Below are 27,826 nucleotides of genomic sequence, written 5' to 3' on the forward strand. Positions count from 1 at the left end.
ACATTGACAAGAAGTGAATCAATTTGTCTCTGAGCGTTCCAACTGTTGACCAAACCATTACAATTTCGATACATTTCCATGCCATCACATACCTACCTGTTTGTGATAATTGCACTTGTCCTTGAAAATAGACCCGATTTTGCAGGGGACTCTGGGAAAAGTGAAAAGGTCCTATGTAATTCACGTCTTGTACCCTGTCTCATAGGGCGGACCCTGCAATTCTACTTCCACTCCACTGCCAAAAATGAAGCGGCCTTGCCCTGTTCAGGCTTTTTGCTGTAGCCCCTGGGCCTTTGCAGAGCCATCTGCTTAGTGTGGCTCTGCCACGGAGGTCAGAAGAGAACATTTAGCCTGAGAAACGGCTGTCTGTGTGTGCAGCTTGGAGAAGACACTGTTGCCATGGGAAAGACATGCCTGTTTGCTGTGCAAATGAAGTGCAGACACAGACAGAAGAGACCACTTGACTGGTAGGAATTGAAGAACCTGACCAAGAGTGAGGAATTAGACCATCCGCACGGGGAGTGTGCGCTCCGCCTGGGCTGGTTTGATACTTTAAAAAAAGAAATGGAATGTTGGTAGGTAAACCTCCTGGAAATGTGTGGGGCTATTCCGCACACATTTCCCAATGGACACTGCACAACAAACACATAGTCAAGTGCATTCTGGGGGACACAGTCTACCGGTGCGGTCCTCCTGTCACATTTAGCTGCAATGTGACAGCCATGGGTACATCAAAGCATCTCTGAAGGGGGAAGGCAACGCCTTCCTCCGGCCCTGGTCAGCCTACTTAAAATAGCAAAGGCTCCATCGATATGCCCTGCCTATTGTTAGGTTCTCTCTGATGGCAGCGCATACTGATGAGAGTTAAGTGAAGCAGGCCTGCCAAGAGGCCTGTTCACAGAACTAACACAGGGCAGGAAACCCCAACACCTTTTTCATATGCAATGTGTCAGCTTGAAGCTAGCTCCCACCCCTCTGTATGAAGGCCATTGAATGTCATGTGTGGAACAACTGTTTACAGTAGGCAACCGCTGCAGGGCCACCCCCTTTCAGAGGGAAGATATATGTGATTTGATGCAGACAGTCTGTTCTCGAGCTCAATTAACCAGAGAGCCACTTTGATCCACAGGAGACAGGAAGATGGGTGCGGCTTAGTAGTACATGTTGTCACCCCTTACCTTTCCTGTTGCAAAGCACTCTGGTCATGACCTTACGCATGACAGAAGATTGGTGGTGGGGACCCAGGATTGGGTCTTTAAGGTAGGCTTAGCATGCTCCAATCACTGGGCCCATTTGGCTTTAAAAGAGGGCTGAGCCCCTCACTAAGCAGATCATCCGACGACTTCAAAAGGAGTACGAAGAAGGACTCATTCGGACCCTCGGTGATGGTACAGTCTGCCTCACGGCTTCCGCCAGTGAAGGAAGTCCAGGATTTCCAAGAGGGAAGCAAAATACCTCCCAAAACATCTCCCAGGGAACAGAGGGAGATACCCGACTCAGAGGATCCATCAAGCAGCACCAGAACCGGTACCCAGCCAGCACACAGCGTGCCCTGCTAGGTTAAGCCAGCAAGCTTCCTAGGTGGGAAGTGCCAGAGAGTCTCTGAACAAAGGACAAGGCCGTTGCCGGCAAACACTCTTCTCAGCTTTGGGTCGGCCGCCTTAAACGTCGACCCAAGCATTGAGAAGAAGCTCGGAGGAGTGCCACAACAAGCATCAACCAGCGTCCATCTTTTAAGGACTTTTTCGAAGCAGTCGAGCTCTCAAACTGCGACCGGCTGCACCACTGTGGCTGTTCTCACGCTGCAGTCACTAAAGCCGTCTGAGAACCCTCGACCAGCTTTCCAGATCCACCAACCAGCACACAGACAACGATTCTTCACCCCGAGCCGCCGGGTAGGGCAGCCTGCAGCCGTCCGCCCAGCCTCGCTTACCAAACTGCCTGCCAACTGATATCCGCATCTGTCGTCCCTCTTGAACTCTGTTGCCGGAGCTACAAAGCATGCTGGAAGCCACTCGATGCTGTCGAGTACCAAGATCATCTCAAACACCAGTTACATTGTGGTTCTGTCCCCCTGGTCCTTCTCCGAAGGCCCTTAGTGACATTTACGACCTCTTGCTCCCTTGCTGCTGCAACCAAATAACCTTGAACAGTTCAGACTGATTGCTTTACCGACTGCACTCCTGTCAGTATCCAGAGTGCATCCCTCTCCTTTGTGAAACTGTCTGTCCCCTGTTTTCCTTTATAGGGTGGGTTGCATTTTGTAGTGTGTTAGAACTGTCTGTTGTATTAATACTAAAGTAGATATTTGTATACAACCTTGACTGGACAGTCCCTTTTATCAGTGGGTCACAATTGTTTTTTCGCTCTGTTGCAACTAACCAGCCTGACGTTCCGTCCACTGTTCGGACCCCTTCCGGTGTACTAGAGGTGTGGGACTGATTGATGGTCTAGAAAGCGATATTCCTCCCTGGACCACTAGTGCCCCGGAAGTTGATTCGTCACACCAAGAGAGGTCGGGTTGTTGACTCCACGTGAATATGTGTCTATAGAATGCATGGGGACAGAAATGCCCTTTTGCCTCTCTTGGGAAGACTGAGATGGTGAGCGAAGGCCAAAGGTAAAGCGACCCCTCTGCTGCGGTTGGCTTCAGTGGCAGCCAGACCTCCCTGAGTAACCATCCAACAATCTGATGACTTTCGCAAGAGCAAATGTGGCAAAGAGGATCGAAGGCAGACAGGTCACTGTCTGCTAGGTTCTGAAAGCTCATGGTTTTCATGTCGTGAGATCAGGAAGGCAGCGAGACAACTGAGGCGCTTAATGCACCTGCTGCATGGTCACGGTTCCATAGACTTCGCTGCACCGCTTGGAGTTTACGAATGCGCTAGCTTCTGGAAGTAAACCCCTTTGTTGAGGGTAGGCCACGAGAGAACAAAGAATAGAAGGGATGGGTTCCGAAAAACACACCCCTCTTGCTAGGTCTTCTCCAGTGGAGTAAAAGCGTCATTGTCTCCTTTTCAAACAAATCGGTTCAGCCTCCGTAGAGACTGTCAAAAATTACCAATTCCAGCTATATTTCAAGCTGTCATGGCGGGGTATTGGGTAAAGTTTTCAATAAGCAATAATCGCGCCTCGGTTAAACCTCATGAGCTACGATACTGCCACTGCGCAAAGCTAAAGCACCTGACCCAGAGGCCCGTGCGCCCCGGGAATGGATTCCCATTTAACTTGCACTGATCCCAGCAAGCTCCATCCTGACCATCCTTTGTCAAACTCATAAAACCGCCTGGATTCCAGTGCCGAGATTTGTTGAGGTGAACACCTGTATCATCTTGCGCTCACCAAACTGACAGCAAATATAGTAGCAAGGTATGCATAGGATTCTGGGAGTAAACATGCAAATGAGCAGGCTGCTACCTGTGCGCTCTTTCCCTTAGCATGATCGGTGGCCTGTTGGCAAGTGACCCCGCCCTCCTGAGAGATTATTGGGCAGGCCGCTGCCAAGGCAACATGGGAGAGGCTTGAGAATGCAAAGAGCCATTGGAGGATTGCACAGGAGCGAGGACAGCATCGAGAAATGGGCTCCTTTGGGGACAGGTGAAGTGATGCTCCACCAGGACGACCAGCTGTTTCTGCAGTGCAGCCAGGACATTGACAAGAAGTGAATCAATTTGTCTCTGAGCGTTCCAACTGTTGACCAAACCATTACAATTTCGATACATTTCCATGCCATCACATACCTACCTGTTTGTGATAATTGCACTTGTCCTTGAAAATAGACCCGATTTTGCAGGGGACTCTGGGAAAAGTGAAAAGGTCCTATGTAATTCACGTCTTGTACCCTGTCTCATAGGGCGGACCCTGCAATTCTACTTCCACTCCACTGCCAAAAATGAAGCGGCCTTGCCCTGTTCAGGCTTTTTGCTGTAGCCCCTGGGCCTTTGCAGAGCCATCTGCTTAGTGTGGCTCTGCCACTGAGGTCAGAAGAGAACATTTAGCCTGAGAAACGGCTGTCTGTGTGTGCAGCTTGGAGAAGACACTGTTGCCATGGGAAAGACATGCCTGTTTGCTGTGCAAATGAAGTGCAGACACAGACAGAAGAGACCACTTGACTGGTAGGAATTGAAGAACCTGACCAAGAGTGAGGAATTAGACCATCCGCACGGGGAGTGTGCGCTCCGCCTGGGCTGGTTTGATACTTTTAAAAAAGAAATGGAATGTTGGTAGGTAAACCTCCTGGAAATGTGTGGGGCTATTCCGCACACATTTCCCAATGGACACTGCACAACAAACACATAGTCAAGTGCACTCTGGGGGACACAGTCTACCGGTGCGGTCCTCCTGTCACATTTAGCTGCAATGTGACAGCCATGGGTACATCAAAGCATCTCTGAAGGGGGAAGGCAACGCCTTCCTCCGGCCCTGGTCAGCCTACTTAAAATAGCAAAGGCTCCATCGATATGCCCTGCCTATTGTTAGGTTCTCTCTGATGGCAGCGCATACTGATGAGAGTTAAGTGAAGCAGGCCTGCCAAGAGGCCTGTTCACAGAACTAACACAGGGCAGGAAACCCCAACACCTTTTTCATATGCAATGTGTCAGCTTGAAGCTAGCTCCCACCCCTCTGTATGAAGGCCATTGAATGTCATGTGTGGAACAACTGTTTAAAGTAGGCAACCGCTGCAGGGCCACCCCCTTTCAGAGGGAAGATATATGTGATTTGATGCAGACAGTCTGTTCTCGAGCTCAATTAACCAGAGAGCCACTTTGATCCACAGGAGACAGGAAGATGGGTGCGGCTTAGTAGTACATGTTGTCACCCCTTACCTTTCCTGTTGCAAAGCACTCTGGTCATGACCTTACGCATGACAGAAGATTGGTGGTGGGGACCCAGGATTGGGTCTTTAAGGTAGGCTTAGCATGCTCCAATCACTGGGGCCCATTTGGCTTTAAAAGAGGGCTGAGCCCCTCACTAAGCAGATCATCCGACGACTTCAAAAGGAGTACGAAGAAGGACTCATTCGGACCCTCGGTGATGGTACAGTCTGCCTCACGGCTTCCGCCAGTGAAGGAAGTCCAGGATTTCCAAGAGGGAAGCAAAATACCTCCCAAAACATCTCCCAGGGAACAGAGGGAGATACCCGACTCAGAGGATCCATCAAGCAGCACCAGAACCGGTACCCAGCCAGCACACAGCGTGCCCTGCTAGGTTAAGCCAGCAAGCTTCCTAGGTGGGAAGTGCCAGAGAGTCTCTGAACAAAGGACAAGGCCGTTGCCGGCAAACACTCTTCTCAGCTTTGGGTCGGCCGCCTTAAACGTCGACCCAAGCATTGAGAAGAAGCTCGGAGGAGTGCCACAACAAGCATCAACCAGCGTCCATCTTTTAAGGACTTTTTCGAAGCAGTCGAGCTCTCAAACTGCGACCGGCTGCACCACTGTGGCTGTTCTCACGCTGCAGTCACTAAAGCCGTCTGAGAACCCTCGACCAGCGTTCCAGATCCACCAACCAGCACACAGACAACGATTCTTCACCCCGAGCCGCCGGGTAGGGCAGCCTGCAGCCGTCCGCCCAGCCTCGCTTACCAAACTGCCTGCCAACTGATATCCGCATCTGTCGTCCCTCTTGAACTCTGTCGCCGGAGCTACAAAGCATGCTGGAAGCCACTCGATGCTGTCGAGTACCAAGATCATCTCAAACACCAGTTACATTGTGGTTCTGTCCCCCTGGTCCTTCTCCGAAGGCCCTTAGTGACATTTACGACCTCTTGCTCCCTTGCTGCTGCAACCAAATAACCTTGAACAGTTCAGACTGATTGCTTTACCGACTGCACTCCTGTCAGTATCCAGAGTGCATCCCTCTCCTTTGTGAAACTGTCTGTCCCCTGTTTTCCTTTATAGGGTGGGTTGTATTTTGTAGTGTGTTAGAACTGTCTGTTGTATTAATACTAAAGTAGATATTTGTATACAACCTTGACTGGACAGTCCCTTTTATCAGTGGGTCACAATTGTTTTTTCGCTCTGTTGCAACTAACCAGCCTGACGTTCCGTCCACTGTTCGGACCCCTTCCGGTGTACTAGAGGTGTGGGACTGATTGATGGTCTAGAAAGCGATATTCCTCCCTGGACCACTAGTGCCCCGGAAGTTGATTCGTCACACCAAGAGAGGTCGGGTTGTTGACTCCACGTGAATATGTGTCTATAGAATGCATGGGGACAGAAATGCCCTTTTGCCTCTCTTGGGAAGACTGAGATGGTGAGCGAAGGCCAAAGGTAAAGCGACCCCTCTGCTGCGGTTGGCTTCAGTGGCAGCCAGACCTCCCTGAGTAACCATCCAACAATCTGATGACTTTCGCAAGAGCAGATGTGGCAAAGAGGATCGAAGGCAGACAGGTCACTGTCTGCTAGGTTCTGAAAGCTCATGGTTTTCATGTCGTGAGATCAGGAAGGCAGCGAGACAACTGAGGCGCTTAATGCACCTGCTGCATGGTCACGGTTCCATAGACTTCGCTGCGCCGCTTGGAGTTTACGAATGCGCTAGCTTCTGGAAGTAAACCCCTTTGTTGAGGGTAGGCCACGAGAGAACAAAGAATAGAAGGGATGGGTTCCGAAAAACACACCCCTCTTGCTAGGTCTTCTCCAGTGGAGTAAAAGCGTCATTGTCTCCTTTTCAAACAAATCGGTTCAGCCTCCGTAGAGACTGTCAAAAATTACCAATTCCAGCTATATTTCAAGCTGTCATGGCGGGGTATTGGGTAAAGTTTTCAATAAGCAATAATCGCGCCTCGGTTAAACCTCATGAGCTACGATACTGCCACTGCGCAAAGCTAAAGCACCTGACCCAGAGGCCCGTGCGCCCCGGGAATGGATTCCCATTTAACCTGCACTGATCCCAGCAAGCTCCATCCTGAGCATCCTTTGTCAAACTCATAAAACCGCCTGGATTCCAGTGCCGAGATTTGTTGAGGTGAACACCTGTATCATCTTGCGCTCACCAAACTGACAGCAAATATAGTAGCAAGGTATGCATAGGATTCTGGGAGTAAACATGCAAATGAGCAGGCTGCTACCTGTGCGCTCTTTCCCTTAGCATGATCGGTGGCCTGTTGGCAAGTGACCCCGCCCTCCTGAGAGATTATTGGGCAGGCCGCTGCCAAGGCAACATGGGAGAGGCTTGAGAATGCAAAGAGCCATTGGAGGATTGCACAGGAGCGAGGACAGCATCGAGAAATGGGCTCCTTTGGGGACAGGTGAAGTGATGCTCCACCAGGACGACCAGCTGTTTCTGCAGTGCAGCCAGGACATTGACAAGAAGTGAATCAATTTGTCTCTGAGCGTTCCAACTGTTGACCAAACCATTACAATTTCGATACATTTCCATGCCATCACATACCTACCTGTTTGTGATAATTGCACTTGTCCTTGAAAATAGACCCGATTTTGCAGGGGACTCTGGGAAAGTGAAAAGGTCTTATGTAATTCACGTCTTGTACCCTGTCTCATAGGGCGGACCCTGCAATTCTACTTCCACTCCACTGCCAAAAATGAAGCGGCCTTGCCCTGTTCAGGCTTTTTGCTGTAGCCCCTGGGCCTTTGCAGAGCCATCTGCTTAGTGTGGCTCTGCCACTGAGGTCAGAAGAGAACATTTAGCCTGAGAAACGGCTGTCTGTGTGTGCAGCTTGGAGAAGACACTGTTGCCATGGGAAAGACATGCCTGTTTGCTGTGCAAATGAAGTGCAGACACAGACAGAAGAGACCACTTGACTGGTAGGAATTGAAGAACCTGACCAAGAGTGAGGAATTAGACCATCCGCACGGGGAGTGTGCGCTCCGCCTGGGCTGGTTTGATACTTTTAAAAAAGAAATGGAATGTTGGTAGGTAAACCTCCTGGAAATGTGTGGGGCTATTCCGCACACATTTCCCAATGGACACTGCACAACAAACACATAGTCAAGTGCACTCTGGGGGACAGAGTCTACCGGTGCGGTCCTCCTGTCACATTTAGCTGCAATGTGACAGCCATGGGTACATCAAAGCATCTCTGAAGGGGGAAGGCAACGCCTTCCTCCGGCCCTGGTCAGCCTACTTAAAATAGCAAAGGCTCCATCGATATGCCCTGCCTATTGTTAGGTTCTCTCTGATGGCAGCGCATACTGATGAGAGTTAAGTGAAGCAGGCCTGCCAAGAGGCCTGTTCACAGAACTAACACAGGGCAGGAAACCCCAACACCTTTTTCATATGCAATGTGTCAGCTTGCAGCTAGCTCCCACCCCTCTGTATGAAGGCCATTGAATGTCATGTGTGGAACAACTGTTTACAGTAGGCAACCGCTGCAGGGCCACCCCCTTTCAGAGGGAAGATATATGTGATTTGATGCAGACAGTCTGTTCTCGAGCTCAATTAACCAGAGAGCCACTTTGATCCACAGGAGACAGGAAGATGGGTGCGGCTTAGTAGTACATGTTGTCACCCCTTACCTTTCCTGTTGCAAAGCACTCTGGTCATGACCTTACGCATGACAGAAGATTGGTGGTGGGGACCCAGGATTGGGTCTTTAAGGTAGGCTTAGCATGCTCCAATCACTGGGGCCCATTTGGCTTTAAAAGAGGGCTGAGCCCCTCACTAAGCAGATCATCCGACGACTTCAAAAGGAGTACGAAGAAGGACTCATTCGGACCCTCGGTGATGGTACAGTCTGCCTCACGGCTTCCGCCAGTGAAGGAAGTCCAGGATTTCCAAGAGGGAAGCAAAATACCTCCCAAAACATCTCCCAGGGAACAGAGGGAGATACCCGACTCAGAGGATCCATCAAGCAGCACCAGAACCGGTACCCAGCCAGCACACAGCGTGCCCTGCTAGGTTAAGCCAGCAAGCTTCCTAGGTGGGAAGTGCCAGAGAGTCTCTGAACAAAGGACAAGGCCGTTGCCAGCAAACACTCTTCTCAGCTTTGGGTCGGCCGCCTTAAACGTCGACCCAAGCATTGAGAAGAAGCTCGGAGGAGTGCAACAACAAGCATCAACCAGCGTCCATCTTTTAAGGACTTTTTCGAAGCAGTCGAGCTCTCAAACTGCGACCGGCTTCACCACTGTGGCTGTTCTCACGCTGCAGTCACTAAAGCCGTCTGAGAACCCTCGACCAGCGTTCCAGATCCACCAACCAGCACACAGACAACGATTCTTCACCCCGAGCCGCCGGGTAGGGCAGCCTGCAGCCGTCCGCCCAGCCTCGCTTACCAAACTGCCTGCCAACTGATATCCGCATCTGTCGTCCCTCTTGAACTCTGTCGCCGGAGCTACAAAGCATGCTGGAAGCCACTCGATGCTGTCGAGTACCAAGATCATCTCAAACACCAGTTACATTGTGGTTCTGTCCCCCTGGTCCTTCTCCGAAGGCCCTTAGTGACATTTACGACCTCTTGCTCCCTTGCTGCTGCAACCAAATAACCTTGAACAGTTCAGACTGATTGCTTTACCGACTGCACTCCTGTCAGTATCCAGAGTGCATCCCTCTCCTTTGTGAAACTGTCTGTCCCCTGTTTTCCTTTATAGGGTGGGTTGTATTTTGTAGTGTGTTAGAACTGTCTGTTGTATTAATACTAAAGTAGATATTTGTATACAACCTTGACTGGACAGTCCCTTTTATCAGTGGGTCACAATTGTTTTTTCGCTCTGTTGCAACTAACCAGCCTGACGTTCCGTCCACTGTTCGGACCCCTTCCGGTGTACTAGAGGTGTGGGACTGATTGATGGTCTAGAAAGCGATATTCCTCCCTGGACCACTAGTGCCCCGGAAGTTGATTCGTCACACCAAGAGAGGTCGGGTTGTTGACTCCACGTGAATATGTGTCTATAGAATGCATGGGGACAGAAATGCCCTTTTGCCTCTCTTGGGAAGACTGAGATGGTGAGCGAAGGCCAAAGGTAAAGCGACCCCTCTGCTGCGGTTGGCTTCAGTGGCAGCCAGACCTCCCTGAGTAACCATCCAACAATCTGATGACTTTCGCAAGAGCAAATGTGGCAAAGAGGATCGAAGGCAGACAGGTCACTGTCTGCTAGGTTCTGAAAGCTCATGGTTTTCATGTCGTGAGATCAGGAAGGCAGCGAGACAACTGAGGCGCTTAATGCACCTGCTGCATGGTCACGGTTCCATAGACTTCGCTGCACCGCTTGGAGTTTACGAATGCGCTAGCTTCTGGAAGTAAACCCCTTTGTTGAGGGTAGGCCACGAGAGAACAAAGAATAGAAGGGATGGGTTCCGAAAAACACACCCCTCTTGCTAGGTCTTCTCCAGTGGAGTAAAAGCGTCATTGTCTCCTTTTCAAACAAATCGGTTCAGCCTCCGTAGAGACTGTCAAAAATTACCAATTCCAGCTATATTTCAAGCTGTCATGGCGGGGTATTGGGTAAAGTTTTCAATAAGCAATAATCGCGCCTCGGTTAAACCTCATGAGCTACGATACTGCCACTGCGCAAAGCTAAAGCACCTGACCCAGAGGCCCGTGCGCCCCGGGAATGGATTCCCATTTAACTTGCACTGATCCCAGCAAGCTCCATCCTGACCATCCTTTGTCAAACTCATAAAACCGCCTGGATTCCAGTGCCGAGATTTGTTGAGGTGAACACCTGTATCATCTTGCGCTCACCAAACTGACAGCAAATATAGTAGCAAGGTATGCATAGGATTCTGGGAGTAAACATGCAAATGAGCAGGCTGCTACCTGTGCGCTCTTTCCCTTAGCATGATCGGTGGCCTGTTGGCAAGTGACCCCGCCCTCCTTAGAGATTATTGGGCAGGCCGCTGCCAAGGCAACATGGGAGAGGCTTGAGAATGCAAAGAGCCATTGGAGGATTGCACAGGAGCGAGGACAGCATCGAGAAATGGGCTCCTTTGGGGACAGGTGAAGTGATGCTCCACCAGGACGACCAGCTGTTTCTGCAGTGCAGCCAGGACATTGACAAGAAGTGAATCAATTTGTCTCTGAGCGTTCCAACTGTTGACCAAACCATTACAATTTCGATACATTTCCATGCCATCACATACCTACCTGTTTGTGATAATTGCACTTGTCCTTGAAAATAGACCCGATTTTGCAGGGGACTCTGGGAAAAGTGAAAAGGTCCTATGTAATTCACGTCTTGTACCCTGTCTCATAGGGCGGACCCTGCAATTCTACTTCCACTCCACTGCCAAAAATGAAGCGGCCTTGCCCTGTTCAGGCTTTTTGCTGTAGCCCCTGGGCCTTTGCAGAGCCATCTGCTTAGTGTGGCTCTGCCACTGAGGTCAGAAGAGAACATTTAGCCTGAGAAACGGCTGTCTGTGTGTGCAGCTTGGAGAAGACACTGTTGCCATGGGAAAGACATGCCTGTTTGCTGTGCAAATGAAGTGCAGACACAGACAGAAGAGACCACTTGACTGGTAGGAATTGAAGAACCTGACCAAGAGTGAGGAATTAGACCATCCGCACGGGGAGTGTGCGCTCCGCCTGGGCTGGTTTGATACTTTTAAAAAAGAAATGGAATGTTGGTAGGTAAACCTCCTGGAAATGTGTGGGGCTATTCCGCACACATTTCCCAATGGACACTGCACAACAAACACATAGTCAAGTGCACTCTGGGGGACACAGTCTACCGGTGCGGTCCTCCTGTCACATTTAGCTGCAATGTGACAGCCATGGGTACATCAAAGCATCTCTGAAGGGGGAAGGCAACGCCTTCCTCCGGCCCTGGTCAGCCTACTTAAAATAGCAAAGGCTCCATCGATATGCCCTGCCTATTGTTAGGTTCTCTCTGATGGCAGCGCATACTGATGAGAGTTAAGTGAAGCAGGCCTGCCAAGAGGCCTGTTCACAGAACTAACACAGGGCAGGAAACCCCAACACCTTTTTCATATGCAATGTGTCAGCTTGAAGCTAGCTCCCACCCCTCTGTATGAAGGCCATTGAATGTCATGTGTGGAACAACTGTTTAAAGTAGGCAACCGCTGCAGGGCCACCCCCTTTCAGAGGGAAGATATATGTGATTTGATGCAGACAGTCTGTTCTCGAGCTCAATTAACCAGAGAGCCACTTTGATCCACAGGAGACAGGAAGATGGGTGCGGCTTAGTAGTACATGTTGTCACCCCTTACCTTTCCTGTTGCAAAGCACTCTGGTCATGACCTTACGCATGACAGAAGATTGGTGGTGGGGACCCAGGATTGGGTCTTTAAGGTAGGCTTAGCATGCTCCAATCACTGGGGCCCATTTGGCTTTAAAAGAGGGCTGAGCCCCTCACTAAGCAGATCATCCGACGACTTCAAAAGGAGTACGAAGAAGGACTCATTCGGACCCTCGGTGATGGTACAGTCTGCCTCACGGCTTCCGCCAGTGAAGGAAGTCCAGGATTTCCAAGAGGGAAGCAAAATACCTCCCAAAACATCTCCCAGGGAACAGAGGGAGATACCCGACTCAGAGGATCCATCAAGCAGCACCAGAACCGGTACCCAGCCAGCACACAGCGTGCCCTGCTAGGTTAAGCCAGCAAGCTTCCTAGGTGGGAAGTGCCAGAGAGTCTCTGAACAAAGGACAAGGCCGTTGCCGGCAAACACTCTTCTCAGCTTTGGGTCGGCCGCCTTAAACGTCGACCCAAGCATTGAGAAGAAGCTCGGAGGAGTGCCACAACAAGCATCAACCAGCGTCCATCTTTTAAGGACTTTTTCGAAGCAGTCGAGCTCTCAAACTGCGACCGGCTGCACCACTGTGGCTGTTCTCACGCTGCAGTCACTAAAGCCGTCTGAGAACCCTCGACCAGCGTTCCAGATCCACCAACCAGCACACAGACAACGATTCTTCACCCCGAGCCGCCGGGTAGGGCAGCCTGCAGCCGTCCGCCCAGCCTCGCTTACCAAACTGCCTGCCAACTGATATCCGCATCTGTCGTCCCTCTTGAACTCTGTCGCCGGAGCTACAAAGCATGCTGGAAGCCACTCGATGCTGTCGAGTACCAAGATCATCTCAAACACCAGTTACATTGTGGTTCTGTCCCCCTGGTCCTTCTCCGAAGGCCCTTAGTGACATTTACGACCTCTTGCTCCCTTGCTGCTGCAACCAAATAACCTTGAACAGTTCAGACTGATTGCTTTACCGACTGCACTCCTGTCAGTATCCAGAGTGCATCCCTCTCCTTTGTGAAACTGTCTGTCCCCTGTTTTCCTTTATAGGGTGGGTTGTATTTTGTAGTGTGTTAGAACTGTCTGTTGTATTAATACTAAAGTAGATATTTGTATACAACCTTGACTGGACAGTCCCTTTTATCAGTGGGTCACAATTGTTTTTTCGCTCTGTTGCAACTAACCAGCCTGACGTTCCGTCCACTGTTCGGACCCCTTCCGGTGTACTAGAGGTGTGGGACTGATTGATGGTCTAGAAAGCGATATTCCTCCCTGGACCACTAGTGCCCCGGAAGTTGATTCGTCACACCAAGAGAGGTCGGGTTGTTGACTCCACGTGAATATGTGTCTATAGAATGCATGGGGACAGAAATGCCCTTTTGCCTCTCTTGGGAAGACTGAGATGGTGAGCGAAGGCCAAAGGTAAAGCGACCCCTCTGCTGCGGTTGGCTTCAGTGGCAGCCAGACCTCCCTGAGTAACCATCCAACAATCTGATGACTTTCGCAAGAGCAGATGTGGCAAAGAGGATCGAAGGCAGACAGGTCACTGTCTGCTAGGTTCTGAAAGCTCATGGTTTTCATGTCGTGAGATCAGGAAGGCAGCGAGACAACTGAGGCGCTTAATGCACCTGCTGCATGGTCACGGTTCCATAGACTTCGCTGCGCCGCTTGGAGTTTACGAATGCGCTAGCTTCTGGAAGTAAACCCCTTTGTTGAGGGTAGGCCACGAGAGAACAAAGAATAGAAGGGATGGGTTCCGAAAAACACACCCCTCTTGCTAGGTCTTCTCCAGTGGAGTAAAAGCGTCATTGTCTCCTTTTCAAACAAATCGGTTCAGCCTCCGTAGAGACTGTCAAAAATTACCAATTCCAGCTATATTTCAAGCTGTCATGGCGGGGTATTGGGTAAAGTTTTCAATAAGCAATAATCGCGCCTCGGTTAAACCTCATGAGCTACGATACTGCCACTGCGCAAAGCTAAAGCACCTGACCCAGAGGCCCGTGCGCCCCGGGAATGGATTCCCATTTAACTTGCACTGATCCCAGCAAGGTCCATCCTGCGCATCCTTTGTCAAACTCATAAAACCGCCTGGATTCCAGTGCCGAGATTTGTTGAGGTGAACACCTGTATCATCTTGCGCTCACCAAACTGACAGCAAATATAGTAGCAAGGTATGCATAGGATTCTGGGAGTAAACATGCAAATGAGCAGGCTGCTACCTGTGCGCTCTTTCCCTTAGCATGATCGGTGGCCTGTTGGCAAGTGACCCCGCCCTCCTGAGAGATTATTGGGCAGGCCGCTGCCAAGGCAACATGGGAGAGGCTTGAGAATGCAAAGAGCCATTGGAGGATTGCACAGGAGCGAGGACAGCATCGAGAAATGGGCTCCTTTGGGGACAGGTGAAGTGATGCTCCACCAGGACGACCAGCTGTTTCTGCAGTGCAGCCAGGACATTGACAAGAAGTGAATCAATTTGTCTCTGAGCGTTCCAACTGTTGACCAAACCATTACAATTTCGATACATTTCCATGCCATCACATACCTACCTGTTTGTGATAATTGCACTTGTCCTTGAAAATAGACCCGATTTTGCAGGGGACTCTGGGAAAGTGAAAAGGTCTTATGTAATTCACGTCTTGTACCCTGTCTCATAGGGCGGACCCTGCAATTCTACTTCCACTCCACTGCCAAAAATGAAGCGGCCTTGCCCTGTTCAGGCTTTTTGCTGTAGCCCCTGGGCCTTTGCAGAGCCATCTGCTTAGTGTGGCTCTGCCACTGAGGTCAGAAGAGAACATTTAGCCTGAGAAACGGCTGTCTGTGTGTGCAGCTTGGAGAAGACACTGTTGCCATGGGAAAGACATGCCTGTTTGCTGTGCAAATGAAGTGCAGACACAGACAGAAGAGACCACTTGACTGGTAGGAATTGAAGAACCTGACCAAGAGTGAGGAATTAGACCATCCGCACGGGGAGTGTGCGCTCCGCCTGGGCTGGTTTGATACTTTTAAAAAAGAAATGGAATGTTGGTAGGTAAACCTCCTGGAAATGTGTGGGGCTATTCCGCACACATTTCCCAATGGACACTGCACAACAAACACATAGTCAAGTGCACTCTGGGGGACAGAGTCTACCGGTGCGGTCCTCCTGTCACATTTAGCTGCAATGTGACAGCCATGGGTACATCAAAGCATCTCTGAAGGGGGAAGGCAACGCCTTCCTCCGGCCCTGGTCAGCCTACTTAAAATAGCAAAGGCTCCATCGATATGCCCTGCCTATTGTTAGGTTCTCTCTGATGGCAGCGCATACTGATGAGAGTTAAGTGAAGCAGGCCTGCCAAGAGGCCTGTTCACAGAACTAACACAGGGCAGGAAACCCCAACACCTTTTTCATATGCAATGTGTCAGCTTGCAGCTAGCTCCCACCCCTCTGTATGAAGGCCATTGAATGTCATGTGTGGAACAACTGTTTACAGTAGGCAACCGCTGCAGGGCCACCCCCTTTCAGAGGGAAGATATATGTGATTTGATGCAGACAGTCTGTTCTCGAGCTCAATTAACCAGAGAGCCACTTTGATCCACAGGAGACAGGAAGATGGGTGCGGCTTAGTAGTACATGTTGTCACCCCTTACCTTTCCTGTTGCAAAGCACTCTGGTCATGACCTTACGCATGACAGAAGATTGGTGGTGGGGACCCAGGATTGGGTCTTTAAGGTAGGCTTAGCATGCTCCAATCACTGGGGCCCATTTGGCTTTAAAAGAGGGCTGAGCCCCTCACTAAGCAGATCATCCGACGACTTCAAAAGGAGTACGAAGAAGGACTCATTCGGACCCTCTGTGATGGTACAGTCTGCCTCACGGCTTCCGCCAGTGAAGGAAGTCCAGGATTTCCAAGAGGGAAGCAAAATACCTCCCAAAACATCTCCCAGGGAACAGAGGGAGATACCCGACTCAGAGGATCCATCAAGCAGCACCAGAACCGGTACCCAGCCAGCACACAGCGTGCCCTGCTAGGTTAAGCCAGCAAGCTTCCTAGGTGGGAAGTGCCAGAGAGTCTCTGAACAAAGGACAAGGCCGTTGCCGGCAAACACTCTTCTCAGCTTTGGGTCGGCCGCCTTAAACGTCGACCCAAGCATTGAGAAGAAGCTCGGAGGAGTGCCACAACAAGCATCAACCAGCGTCCATCTTTTAAGGACTTTTTCGAAGCAGTCGAGCTCTCAAACTGCGACCGGCTGCACCACTGTGGCTGTTCTCACGCTGCAGTCACTAAAGCCGTCTGAGAACCCTCGACCAGCGTTCCAGATCCACCAACCAGCACACAGACAACGATTCTTCACCCCGAGCCGCCGGGTAGGGCAGCCTGCAGCCGTCCGCCCAGCCTCGCTTACCAAACTGCCTGCCAACTGATATCCGCATCTGTCGTCCCTCTTGAACTCTGTCGCCAGAGCTACAAAGCATGCTGGAAGCCACTCGATGCTGTCGAGTACCAAGATCATCTCAAACACCAGTTACATTGTGGTTCTGTCCCCCTGGTCCTTCTCCGAAGGCCCTTAGTGACATTTACGACCTCTTGCTCCCTTGCTGCTGCAACCAAATAACCTTGAACAGTTCAGACTGATTGCTTTACCGACTGCACTCCTGTCAGTATCCAGAGTGCATCCCTCTCCTTTGTGAAACTGTCTGTCCCCTGTTTTCCTTTATAGGGTGGGTTGTATTTTGTAGTGTGTTAGAACTGTCTGTTGTATTAATACTAAAGTAGATATTTGTATACAACCTTGACTGGACAGTCCCTTTTATCAGTGGGTCACAATTGTTTTTTCGCTCTGTTGCAACTAACCAGCCTGACGTTCCGTCCACTGTTCGGACCCCTTCCGGTGTACTAGAGGTGTGGGACTGATTGATGGTCTAGAAAGCGATATTCCTCCCTGGACCACTAGTGCCCCGGAAGTTGATTCGTCACACCAAGAGAGGTCGGGTTGTTGACTCCACGTGAATATGTGTCTATAGAATGCATGGGGACAGAAATGCCCTTTTGCCTCTCTTGGGAAGACTGAGATGGTGAGCGAAGGCCAAAGGTAAAGCGACCCCTCTGCTGCGGTTGGCTTCAGTGGCAGCCAGACCTCCCTGAGTAACCATCCAACAATCTGATGACTTTCGCAAGAGCAGATGTGGCAAAGAGGATCGAAGGCAGACAGGTCACTGTCTGCTAGGTTCTGAAAGCTCATGGTCTTCATGTCGTGAGATCAGGAAGGCAGCGAGACAACTGAGGCGCTTAATGCACCTGCTGCATGGTCACGGTTCCATAGACTTCGCTGCGCCGCTTGGAGTTTACGAATGCGCTAGCTTCTGGAAGTAAACCCCTTTGTTGAGGGTAGGCCACGAGAGAACAAAGAATAGAAGGGATGGGTTCCGAAAAACACACCCCTCTTGCTAGGTCTTCTCCAGTGGAGTAAAAGCGTCATCGTCTCCTTTTCAAACAAATCGGTTCAGTCTCCGTAGAGACTGTCAAAAATTACCAATTCCAGCTATATTTCAAGCTGTCATGGCGGGGTATTGGGTAAAGTTTTCAATAAGCAATAATCGCGCCTCGGTTAAACCTCATGAACTACGATACTGCCACTGCGCAAAGCTAAAGCACCTGACCCAGAGGCCCGTGCGCCCCGGGAATGGATTCCCATTTAACTTGCACTGATCCCAGCAAGCTCCATCCTGAGCATCCTTTGTCAAACTCATAAAACCGCCTGGATTCCAGTGCCGAGATTTGTTGAGGTGAACACCTGTATCATCTTGCGCTCACCAAACTGACAGCAAATATAGTAGCAAGGTATGCATAGGATTCTGGGAGTAAACATGCAAATGAGCAGGCTGCTACCTGTGCGCTCTTTCCCTTAGCATGATCGGTGGCCTGTTGGCAAGTGACCCCGCCCTCCTGAGAGATTATTGGGCAGGCCGCTGCCAAGGCAACATGGGAGAGGCTTGAGAATGCAAAGAGCCATTGGAGGATTGCACAGGAGCGAGGACAGCATCGAGAAATGGGCTCCTTTGGGGACAGGTGAAGTGATGCTCCACCAGGACGACCAGCTGTTTCTGCAGTGCAGCCAGGACATTGACAAGAAGTGAATCAATTTGTCTCTGAGCGTTCCAACTGTTGACCAAACCATTACAATTTCGATACATTTCCATGCCATCACATACCTACCTGTTTGTGATAATTGCACTTGTCCTTGAAAATAGACCCGATTTTGCAGGGGACTCTGGGAAAAGTGAAAAGGTCCTATGTAATTCACGTCTTGTACCCTGTCTCATAGGGCGGACCCTGCAATTCTACTTCCACTCCACTGCCAAAAATGAAGCGGCCTTGCCCTGTTCAGGCTTTTTGCTGTAGCCCCTGGGCCTTTGCAGAGCCATCTGCTTAGTGTGGCTCTGCCACGGAGGTCAGAAGAGAACATTTAGCCTGAGAAACGGCTGTCTGTGTGTGCAGCTTGGAGAAGACACTGTTGCCATGGGAAAGACATGCCTGTTTGCTGTGCAAATGAAGTGCAGACACAGACAGAAGAGACCACTTGACTGGTAGGAATTGAAGAACCTGACCAAGAGTGAGGAATTAGACCATCCGCACGGGGAGTGTGCGCTCCGCCTGGGCTGGTTTGATACTTTAAAAAAAGAAATGGAATGTTGGTAGGTAAACCTCCTGGAAATGTGTGGGGCTATTCCGCACACATTTCCCAATGGACACTGCACAACAAACACATAGTCAAGTGCATTCTGGGGGACACAGTCTACCGGTGCGGTCCTCCTGTCACATTTAGCTGCAATGTGACAGCCATGGGTACATCAAAGCATCTCTGAAGGGGGAAGGCAACGCCTTCCTCCGGCCCTGGTCAGCCTACTTAAAATAGCAAAGGCTCCATCGATATGCCCTGCCTATTGTTAGGTTCTCTCTGATGGCAGCGCATACTGATGAGAGTTAAGTGAAGCAGGCCTGCCAAGAGGCCTGTTCACAGAACTAACACAGGGCAGGAAACCCCAACACCTTTTTCATATGCAATGTGTCAGCTTGAAGCTAGCTCCCACCCCTCTGTATGAAGGCCATTGAATGTCATGTGTGGAACAACTGTTTACAGTAGGCAACCGCTGCAGGGCCACCCCCTTTCAGAGGGAAGATATATGTGATTTGATGCAGACAGTCTGTTCTCGAGCTCAATTAACCAGAGAGCCACTTGATCCACAGGAGACAGGAAGATGGGTGCGGCTTAGTAGTACATGTTGTCACCCCTTACCTTTCCTGTTGCAAAGCACTCTGGTCATGACCTTACGCATGACAGAAGATTGGTGGTGGGGACCCAGGATTGGGTCTTTAAGGTAGGCTTAGCATGCTCCAATCACTGGGGCCCATTTGGCTTTAAAAGAGGGCTGAGCCCCTCACTAAGCAGATCATCCGACGACTTCAAAAGGAGTACGAAGAAGGACTCATTCGGACCCTCGGTGATGGTACAGTCTGCCTCACGGCTTCCGCCAGTGAAGGAAGTCCAGGATTTCCAAGAGGGAAGCAAAATACCTCCCAAAACATCTCCCAGGGAACAGAGGGAGATACCTGACTCAGAGGATCCATCAAGCAGCACCAGAACCGGTACCCAGCCAGCACACAGCGTGCCCTGCTAGGTTAAGCCAGTAAGCTTCCTAGGTGGGAAGTGCCAGAGAGTCTCTGAACAAAGGACAAGGCCGTTGCCGGCAAACACTCTTCTCAGCTTTGGGTCGGCCGCCTTAAACGTCGACCCAAGCATTGAGAAGAAGCTCGGAGGAGTGCCACAACAAGCATCAACCAGCGTCCATCTTTTAAGGACTTTTTCGAAGCAGTCGAGCTCTCAAACTGCGACCGGCTGCACCACTGTGGCTGTTCTCACGCTGCAGTCACTAAAGCCGTCTGAGAACCCTCGACCAGCGTTCCAGATCCACCAACCAGCACACAGACAACGATTCTTCACCCCGAGCCGCCGGGTAGGGCAGCCTGCAGCCGTCCGCCCAGCCTCGCTTACCAAACTGCCTGCCAACTGATATCCGCATCTGTCGTCCCTCTTGAACTCTGTCGCCGGAGCTACAAAGCATGCTGGAAGCCACTCGATGCTGTCGAGTACCAAGATCATCTCAAACACCAGTTACATTGTGGTTCTGTCCCCCTGGTCCTTCTCCGAAGGCCCTTAGTGACATTTACGACCTCTTGCTCCCTTGCTGCTGCAACCAAATAACCTTGAACAGTTCAGACTGATTGCTTTACCGACTGCACTCCTGTCAGTATCCAGAGTGCATCCCTCTCCTTTGTGAAACTGTCTGTCCCCTGTTTTCCTTTATAGGGTGGGTTGTATTTTGTAGTGTGTTAGAACTGTCTGTTGTATTAATACTAAAGTAGATATTTGTATACAACCTTGACTGGACAGTCCCTTTTATCAGTGGGTCACAATTGTTTTTTCGCTCTGTTGCAACTAACCAGCCTGACGTTCCGTCCACTGTTCGGACCCCTTCCGGTGTACTAGAGGTGTGGGACTGATTGATGGTCTAGAAAGCGATATTCCTCCCTGGACCACTAGTGCCCCGGAAGTTGATTCGTCACACCAAGAGAGGTCGGGTTGTTGACTCCACGTGAATATGTGTCTATAGAATGCATGGGGACAGAAATGCCCTTTTGCCTCTCTTGGGAAGACTGAGATGGTGAGCGAAGGCCAAAGGTAAAGCGACCCCTCTGCTGCGGTTGGCTTCAGTGGCAGCCAGACCTCCCTGAGTAACCATCCAACAATCTGATGACTTTCGCAAGAGCAGATGTGGCAAAGAGGATCGAAGGCAGACAGGTCACTGTCTGCTAGGTTCTGAAAGCTCATGGTTTTCATGTCGTGAGATCAGGAAGGCAGCGAGACAACTGAGGCGCTTAATGCACCTGCTGCATGGTCACGGTTCCATAGACTTCGCTGCGCCGCTTGGAGTTTACGAATGCGCTAGCTTCTGGAATTAAACCCCTTTGTTGAGGGTAGGCCAAGAGAGAACAAAGAATAGAAGGGATGGGTTCCGAAAAACACACCCCTCTTGCTAGGTCTTCTCCAGTGGAGTAAAAGCGTCATTGTCTCCTTTTCAAACAAATCGGTTCAGCCTCCGTAGAGACTGTCAAAAATTACCAATTCCAGCTATATTTCAAGCTGTCATGGCGGGGTATTGGGTAAAGTTTTCAATAAGCAATAATCGCGCCTCGGTTAAACCTCATGAGCTACGATACTGCCACTGCGCAAAGCTAAAGCACCTGACCCAGAGGCCCGTGCGCCCCGGGAATGGATTCCCATTTAACTTGCACTGATCCCAGCAAGCTCCATCCTGAGCATCCTTTGTCAAACTCATAAAACCGCCTGGATTCCAGTGCCGAGATTTGTTGAGGTGAACACCTGTATCATCTTGCGCTCACCAAACTGACAGCAAATATAGTAGCAAGGTATGCATAGGATTCTGGGAGTAAACATGCAAATGAGCAGGCTGCTACCTGTGCGCTCTTTCCCTTAGCATGATCGGTGGCCTGTTGGCAAGTGACCCCGCCCTCCTGAGAGATTATTGGGCAGGCCGCTGCCAAGGCAACATGGGAGAGGCTTGACAATGCAAAGAGCCATTGGAGGATTGCACAGGAGCGAGGACAGCGTCGAGAAATGGGCTCCTTTGGGGACAGGTGAAGTGATGCTCCACCAGGACGACCAGCTGTTTCTGCAGTGCAGCCAGGACATTGACAAGAAGTGAATCAATTTGTCTCTGAGCGTTCCAACAGTTGACCAAACCATTACAATTTCGATACATTTCCATGCCATCACATACCTACCTGTTTGTGATAATTGCACTTGTCCTTGAAAATAGACCCGATTTTGCAGGGGACTCTGGGAAAAGTGAAAAGGTCCTATGTAATTCACGTCTTGTACCCTGTCTCATAGGGCGGACCCTGCAATTCTACTTCCACTCCACTGCCAAAAATGAAGCGGCCTTGCCCTGTTCAGGCTTTTTGCTGTAGCCCCTGGGCCTTTGCAGAGCCATCTGCTTAGTGTGGCTCTGCCACTGAGGTCAGAAGAGAACATTTAGCCTGAGAAACGGCTGTCTGTGTGTGCAGCTTGGAGAAGACACTGTTGCCATGGGAAAGACATGCCTGTTTGCTGTGCAAATGAAGTGCAGACACAGACAGAAGAGACCACTTGACTGGTAGGAATTGAAGAACCTGACCAAGAGTGAGGAATTAGACCATCCGCACGGGGAGTGTGCGCTCCGCCTGGGCTGGTTTGATACTTTTAAAAAAGAAATGGAATGTTGGTAGGTAAACCTCCTGGAAATGTGTGGGGCTATTCCGCACACATTTCCCAATGGACACTGCACAACAAACACATAGTCAAGTGCACTCTGGGGGACACAGTCTACCGGTGCGGTCCTCCTGTCACATTTAGCTGCAATGTGACAGCCATGGGTACATCAAAGCATCTCTGAAGGGGGAAGGCAACGCCTTCCTCCGGCCCTGGTCAGCCTACTTAAAATAGCAAAGGCTCCATCGATATGCCCTGCCTATTGTTAGGTTCTCTCTGATGGCAGCGCATACTGATGAGAGTTAAGTGAAGCAGGCCTGCCAAGAGGCCTGTTCACAGAACTAACACAGGGCAGGAAACCCCAACACCTTTTTCATATGCAATGTGTCAGCTTGAAGCTAGCTCCCACCCCTCTGTATGAAGGCCATTGAATGTCATGTGTGGAACAACTGTTTACAGTAGGCAACCGCTGCAGGGCCACCCCCTTTCAGAGGGAAGATATATGTGATTTGATGCAGACAGTCTGTTCTCGAGCTCAATTAACCAGAGAGCCACTTTGATCCACAGGAGACAGGAAGATGGGTGCGGCTTAGTAGTACATGTTGTCACCCCTTACCTTTCCTGTTGCAAAGCACTCTGGTCATGACCTTACGCATGACAGAAGATTGGTGGTGGGGACCCAGGATTGGGTCTTTAAGGTAGGCTTAGCATGCTCCAATCACTGGGGCCCATTTGGCTTTAAAAGAGGGCTGAGCCCCTCACTAAGCAGATCATCCGACGACTTCAAAAGGAGTACAAAGAAGGACTCATTCGGACCCTCGGTGATGGTACAGTCTGCCTCACGGCTTCCGCCAGTGAAGGAAGTCCAGGATTTCCAAGAGGGAAGCAAAATACCTCCCAAAACATCTCCCAGGGAACAGAGGGAGATACCCGACTCAGAGGATCCATCAAGCAGCACCAGAACCGGTATCCAGCCAGCACACAGCGTGCCCTGCTAGGTTAAGCCAGCAAACTTCCTAGGTGGGAAGTGCCAGAGAGTCTCTGAACAAAGGACAAGGCCGTTGCCGGCAAACACTCTTCTCAGCTTTGGGTCGGCCGCCTTAAACGTCGACCCAAGCATTGAGAAGAAGCTCGGAGGAGTGCCACAACAAGCATCAACCAGCGTCCATCTTTTAAGGACTTTTTCGAAGCAGTCGAGCTCTCAAACTGCGACCGGCTGCACCACTGTGGCTGTTCTCACGCTGCAGTCACTAAAGCCGTCTGAGAACCCTCGACCAGCGTTCCAGATCCACCAACCAGCACACAGACAACGATTCTTCACCCCGAGCCGCCGGGTAGGGCAGCCTGCAGCCGTCCGCCCAGCCTCGCTTACCAAACTGCCTGCCAACTGATATCCGCATCTGTCGTCCCTCTTGAACTCTGTCGCCGGAGCTACAAAGCATGCTGGAAGCCACTCGATGCTGTCGAGTACCAAGATCATCTCAAACACCAGTTACATTGTGGTTCTGTCCCCCCTGTCCTTCTCCGAAGGCCCTTAGTGACATTTACGACCTCTTGCTCCCTTGCTGCTGCAACCAAATAACCTTGAACAGTTCAGACTGATTGCTTTACCGACTGCACTCCTGTCAGTATCCAGAGTGCATCCCTCTCCTTTGTGAAACTGTCTGTCCCCTGTTTTCCTTTATAGGGTGGGTTGTATTTTGTAGTGTGTTAGAACTGTCTGTTGTATTAATACTAAAGTAGATATTTGTATACAACCTTGACTGGACAGTCCCTTTTATCAGTGGGTCACAATTGTTTTTTCGCTCTGTTGCAACTAACCAGCCTGACGTTCCGTCCACTGTTCGGACCCCTTCCGGTGTACTAGAGGTGTGGGACTGATTGATGGTCTAGAAAGCGATATTCCTCCCTGGACCACTAGTGCCCCGGAAGTTGATTCGTCACACCAAGAGAGGTCGGGTTGTTGACTCCACGTGAATATGTGTCTATAGAATGCATGGGGACAGAAATGCCCTTTTGCCTCTCTTGGGAAGACTGAGATGGTGAGCGAAGGCCAAAGGTAAAGCGACCCCTCTGCTGCGGTTGGCTTCAGTGGCAGCCAGACCTCCCTGAGTAACCATCCAACAATCTGATGACTTTCGCAAGAGCAGATGTGGCAAAGAGGATCGAAGGCAGACAGGTCACTGTCTGCTAGGTTCTGAAAGCTCATGGTTTTCATGTCGTGAGATCAGGAAGGCAGCGAGACAACTGAGGCGCTTAATGCACCTGCTGCATGGTCACGGTTCCATAGACTTCGCTGCGCCGCTTGGAGTTTACGAATGCGCTAGCTTCTGGCAGTAAACCCCTTTGTTGAGGGTAGGCCACGAGAGAACAAAGAATAGAAGGGATGGGTTCCGAAAAACACACCCCTCTTGCTAGGTCTTCTCCAGTGGAGTAAAAGCGTCATTGTCTCCTTTTCAAACAAATCGGTTCAGCCTCCGTAGAGACTGTCAAAAATTACCAATTCCAGCTATATTTCAAGCTGTCATGGCGGGGTATTGGGTAAAGTTTTCAATAAGCAATAATCGCGCCTCGGTTAAACCTCATGAGCTACGATACTGCCACTGCGCAAAGCTAAAGCACCTGACCCAGAGGCCCATGCGCCCCGGGAATGGATTCCCATTTAACTTGCACTGATCCCAGCAAGCTCCATCCTGAGCATCCTTTGTCAAACTCATAAAACCGCCTGGATTCCAGTGCCGAGATTTGTTGAGGTGAACACCTGTATCATCTTGCGCTCACCAAACTGACAGCAAATATAGTAGCAAGGTATGCATAGGATTCTGGGAGTAAACATGCAAATGAGCAGGCTGCTACCTGTGCGCTCTTTCCCTTAGCATGATCGGTGGCCTGTTGGCAAGTGACCCCGCCCTCCTGAGAGATTATTGGGCAGGCCGCTGCCAAGGCAACATGGGAGAGGCTTGAGAATGCAAAGAGCCATTGGAGGATTGCACAGGAGCGAGGACAGCATCGAGAAATGGGCTCCTTTGGGGACAGATGAAGTGATGCTCCACCAGGACGACCAGCTGTTTCTGCAGTGCAGCCAGGACATTGACAAGAAGTGAATCAATTTGTCTCTGAGCGTTCCAACTGTTGACCAAAGCATTACAATTTCGATACATTTCCATGCCATCACATACCTACCTGTTTGTGATAATTGCACTTGTCCTTGAAAATAGACCCGATTTTGCAGGGGACTCTGGGAAAAGTGAAAAGGTCCTATGTAATTCACGTCTTGTACCCTGTCTCATAGGGCGGACCCTGCAATTCTACTTCCACTCCACTGCCAAAAATGAAGCGGCCTTGCCCTGTTCAGGCTTTTTGCTGTAGCCCCTGGGCCTTTGCAGAGCCATCTGCTTAGTGTGGCTCTGCCACTGAGGTCAGAAGAGAACATTTAGCCTGAGAAACGGCTGTCTGTGTGTGCAGCTTGGAGAAGACACTGTTGCCATGGGAAAGACATGCCTGTTTGCTGTGCAAATGAAGTGCAGACACAGACAGAAGAGACCACTTGACTGGTAGGAATTGAAGAACCTGACCAAGAGTGAGGAATTAGACCATCCGCACCATCCGGTGTGCGCTCCGCCTGGGCTGGTTTGATACTTTTAAAAAAGAAATGGAATGTTGGTAGGTAAACCTCCTGGAAATGTGTGGGGCTATTCCGCACACATTTCCCAATGGACACTGCACAACAAACACATAGTCAAGTGCACTCTGGGGGACACAGTCTACCGGTGCGGTCCTCCTGTCACATTTAGCTGCAATGTGACAGCCATGGGTACATCAAAGCATCTCTGAAGGGGGAAGGCAACGCCTTCCTCCGGCCCTGGTCAGCCTACTTAAAATAGCAAAGGCTCCATCGATATGCCCTGCCTATTGTTAGGTTCTCTCTGATGGCAGCGCATACTGATGAGAGTTAAGTGAAGCAGGCCTGCCAAGAGGCCTGTTCACAGAACTAACACAGGGCAGGAAACCCCAACACCTTTTTCATATGCAATGTGTCAGCTTGAAGCTAGCTCCCACCCCTCTGTATGAAGGCCATTGAATGTCATGTGTGGAACAACTGTTTACAGTAGGCAACCGCTGCAGGGCCACCCCCTTTCAGAGGGAAGATATATGTGATTTGATGCAGACAGTCTGTTCTCGAGCTCAATTAACCAGAGAGCCACTTTGATCCACAGGAGACAGGAAGATGGGTGCGGCTTAGTAGTACATGTTGTCACCCCTTACCTTTCCTGTTGCAAAGCACTCTGGTCATGACCTTACGCATGACAGAAGATTGGTGGTGGGGACCCAGGATTGGGTCTTTAAGGTAGGCTTAGCATGCTCCAATCACTGGGGCCCATTTGGCTTTAAAAGAGGGCTGAGCCCCTCACTAAGCAGATCATCCGACGACTTCAAAAGGAGTACGAAGAAGGACTCATTCGGACCCTCGGTGATGGTACAGTCTGCCTCACGGCTTCCGCCAGTGAAGGAAGTCCAGGATTTCCAAGAGGGAAGCAAAATACCTCCCAAAACATCTCCCAGGGAACAGAGGGAGATACCCGACTCAGAGGATCCATCAAGCAGCACCAGAACCGGTACCCAGCCAGCACACAGCGTGCCCTGCTAGGTTAAGCCAGCAAGCTTCCTAGGTGGGAAGTGCCAGAGAGTCTCTGAACAAAGGACAAGGCCGTTGCCGGCAAACACTCTTCTCAGCTTTGGGTCGGCCGCCTTAAACGTCGACCCAAGCATTGAGAAGAAGCTCGGAGGAGTGCCACAACAAGCATCAACCAGCGTCCATCTTTTAAGGACTTTTTCGAAGCAGTCGAGCTCTCAAACTGCGACCGGCTGCACCACTGTGGCTGTTCTCACGCTGCAGTCACTAAAGCCGTCTGAGAACCCTCGACCAGCGTTCCAGATCCACCAACCAGCACACAGACAACGATTCTTCACCCCGAGCCGCCGGGTAGGGCAGCCTGCAGCCGTCCGCCCAGCCTCGCTTACCAAACTGCCTGCCAACTGATATCCGCATCTGTCGTCCCTCTTGAACTCTGTCGCCGGAGCTACAAAGCATGCTGGAAGCCACTCGATGCTGTCGAGTACCAAGATCATCTCAAACACCAGTTACATTGTGGTTCTGTCCCCCTGGTCCTTCTCCGAAGGCCCTTAGTGACATTTACGACCTCTTGCTCCCTTGCTGCTGCAACCAAATAACCTTGAACAGTTCAGACTGATTGCTTTACCGACTGCACTCCTGTCAGTATCCAGAGTGCATCCCTCTCCTTTGTGAAACTGTCTGTCCCCTGTTTTCCTTTATAGGGTGGGTTGTATTTTGTAGTGTGTTAGAACTGTCTGT

At 50.6% G+C, this 27,826-nt stretch overlaps 7 non-coding genes across 7 annotated transcripts; all 7 read right to left on the reverse strand.

Moving 5' to 3' along the window:
* Positions 1-3,035: 3,035 nt before the first annotated feature.
* On the reverse strand, positions 3,036-3,176 carry LOC138496425 (U4 spliceosomal RNA). Its single transcript, XR_011277938.1, has one exon. It is a non-coding gene; the product is annotated as a U4 spliceosomal RNA (small nuclear RNA).
* Positions 3,177-6,684: 3,508 nt separating this feature from the next.
* LOC138496426 (U4 spliceosomal RNA) lies at positions 6,685-6,825 on the reverse strand. Its single transcript, XR_011277939.1, has one exon. It is a non-coding gene; the product is annotated as a U4 spliceosomal RNA (small nuclear RNA).
* Positions 6,826-10,332: 3,507 nt separating this feature from the next.
* Positions 10,333-10,473, reverse strand: LOC138496428 (U4 spliceosomal RNA). Its single transcript, XR_011277940.1, has one exon. It is a non-coding gene; the product is annotated as a U4 spliceosomal RNA (small nuclear RNA).
* A 3,508-nt stretch (positions 10,474-13,981) lies between these two features.
* Positions 13,982-14,122, reverse strand: LOC138496429 (U4 spliceosomal RNA). The gene has a single exon (XR_011277941.1). It is a non-coding gene; the product is annotated as a U4 spliceosomal RNA (small nuclear RNA).
* A 3,507-nt stretch (positions 14,123-17,629) lies between these two features.
* LOC138496630 (U4 spliceosomal RNA) lies at positions 17,630-17,770 on the reverse strand. Its single transcript, XR_011278124.1, has one exon. It is a non-coding gene; the product is annotated as a U4 spliceosomal RNA (small nuclear RNA).
* A 3,507-nt stretch (positions 17,771-21,277) lies between these two features.
* On the reverse strand, positions 21,278-21,418 carry LOC138496430 (U4 spliceosomal RNA). The gene has a single exon (XR_011277942.1). It is a non-coding gene; the product is annotated as a U4 spliceosomal RNA (small nuclear RNA).
* Positions 21,419-24,926: 3,508 nt separating this feature from the next.
* LOC138496431 (U4 spliceosomal RNA) lies at positions 24,927-25,067 on the reverse strand. Its single transcript, XR_011277943.1, has one exon. It is a non-coding gene; the product is annotated as a U4 spliceosomal RNA (small nuclear RNA).
* Between the last annotated feature and the right edge of the window lie 2,759 nt (positions 25,068-27,826).

The sequence above is a fragment of the Ambystoma mexicanum genome, chromosome 10, assembly GCF_040938575.1.
Source record: "Ambystoma mexicanum isolate Mex_15411 chromosome 10, UKY_AmexF1_1, whole genome shotgun sequence".
Classification (NCBI taxonomy): domain Eukaryota; kingdom Metazoa; phylum Chordata; class Amphibia; order Caudata; family Ambystomatidae; genus Ambystoma; species Ambystoma mexicanum.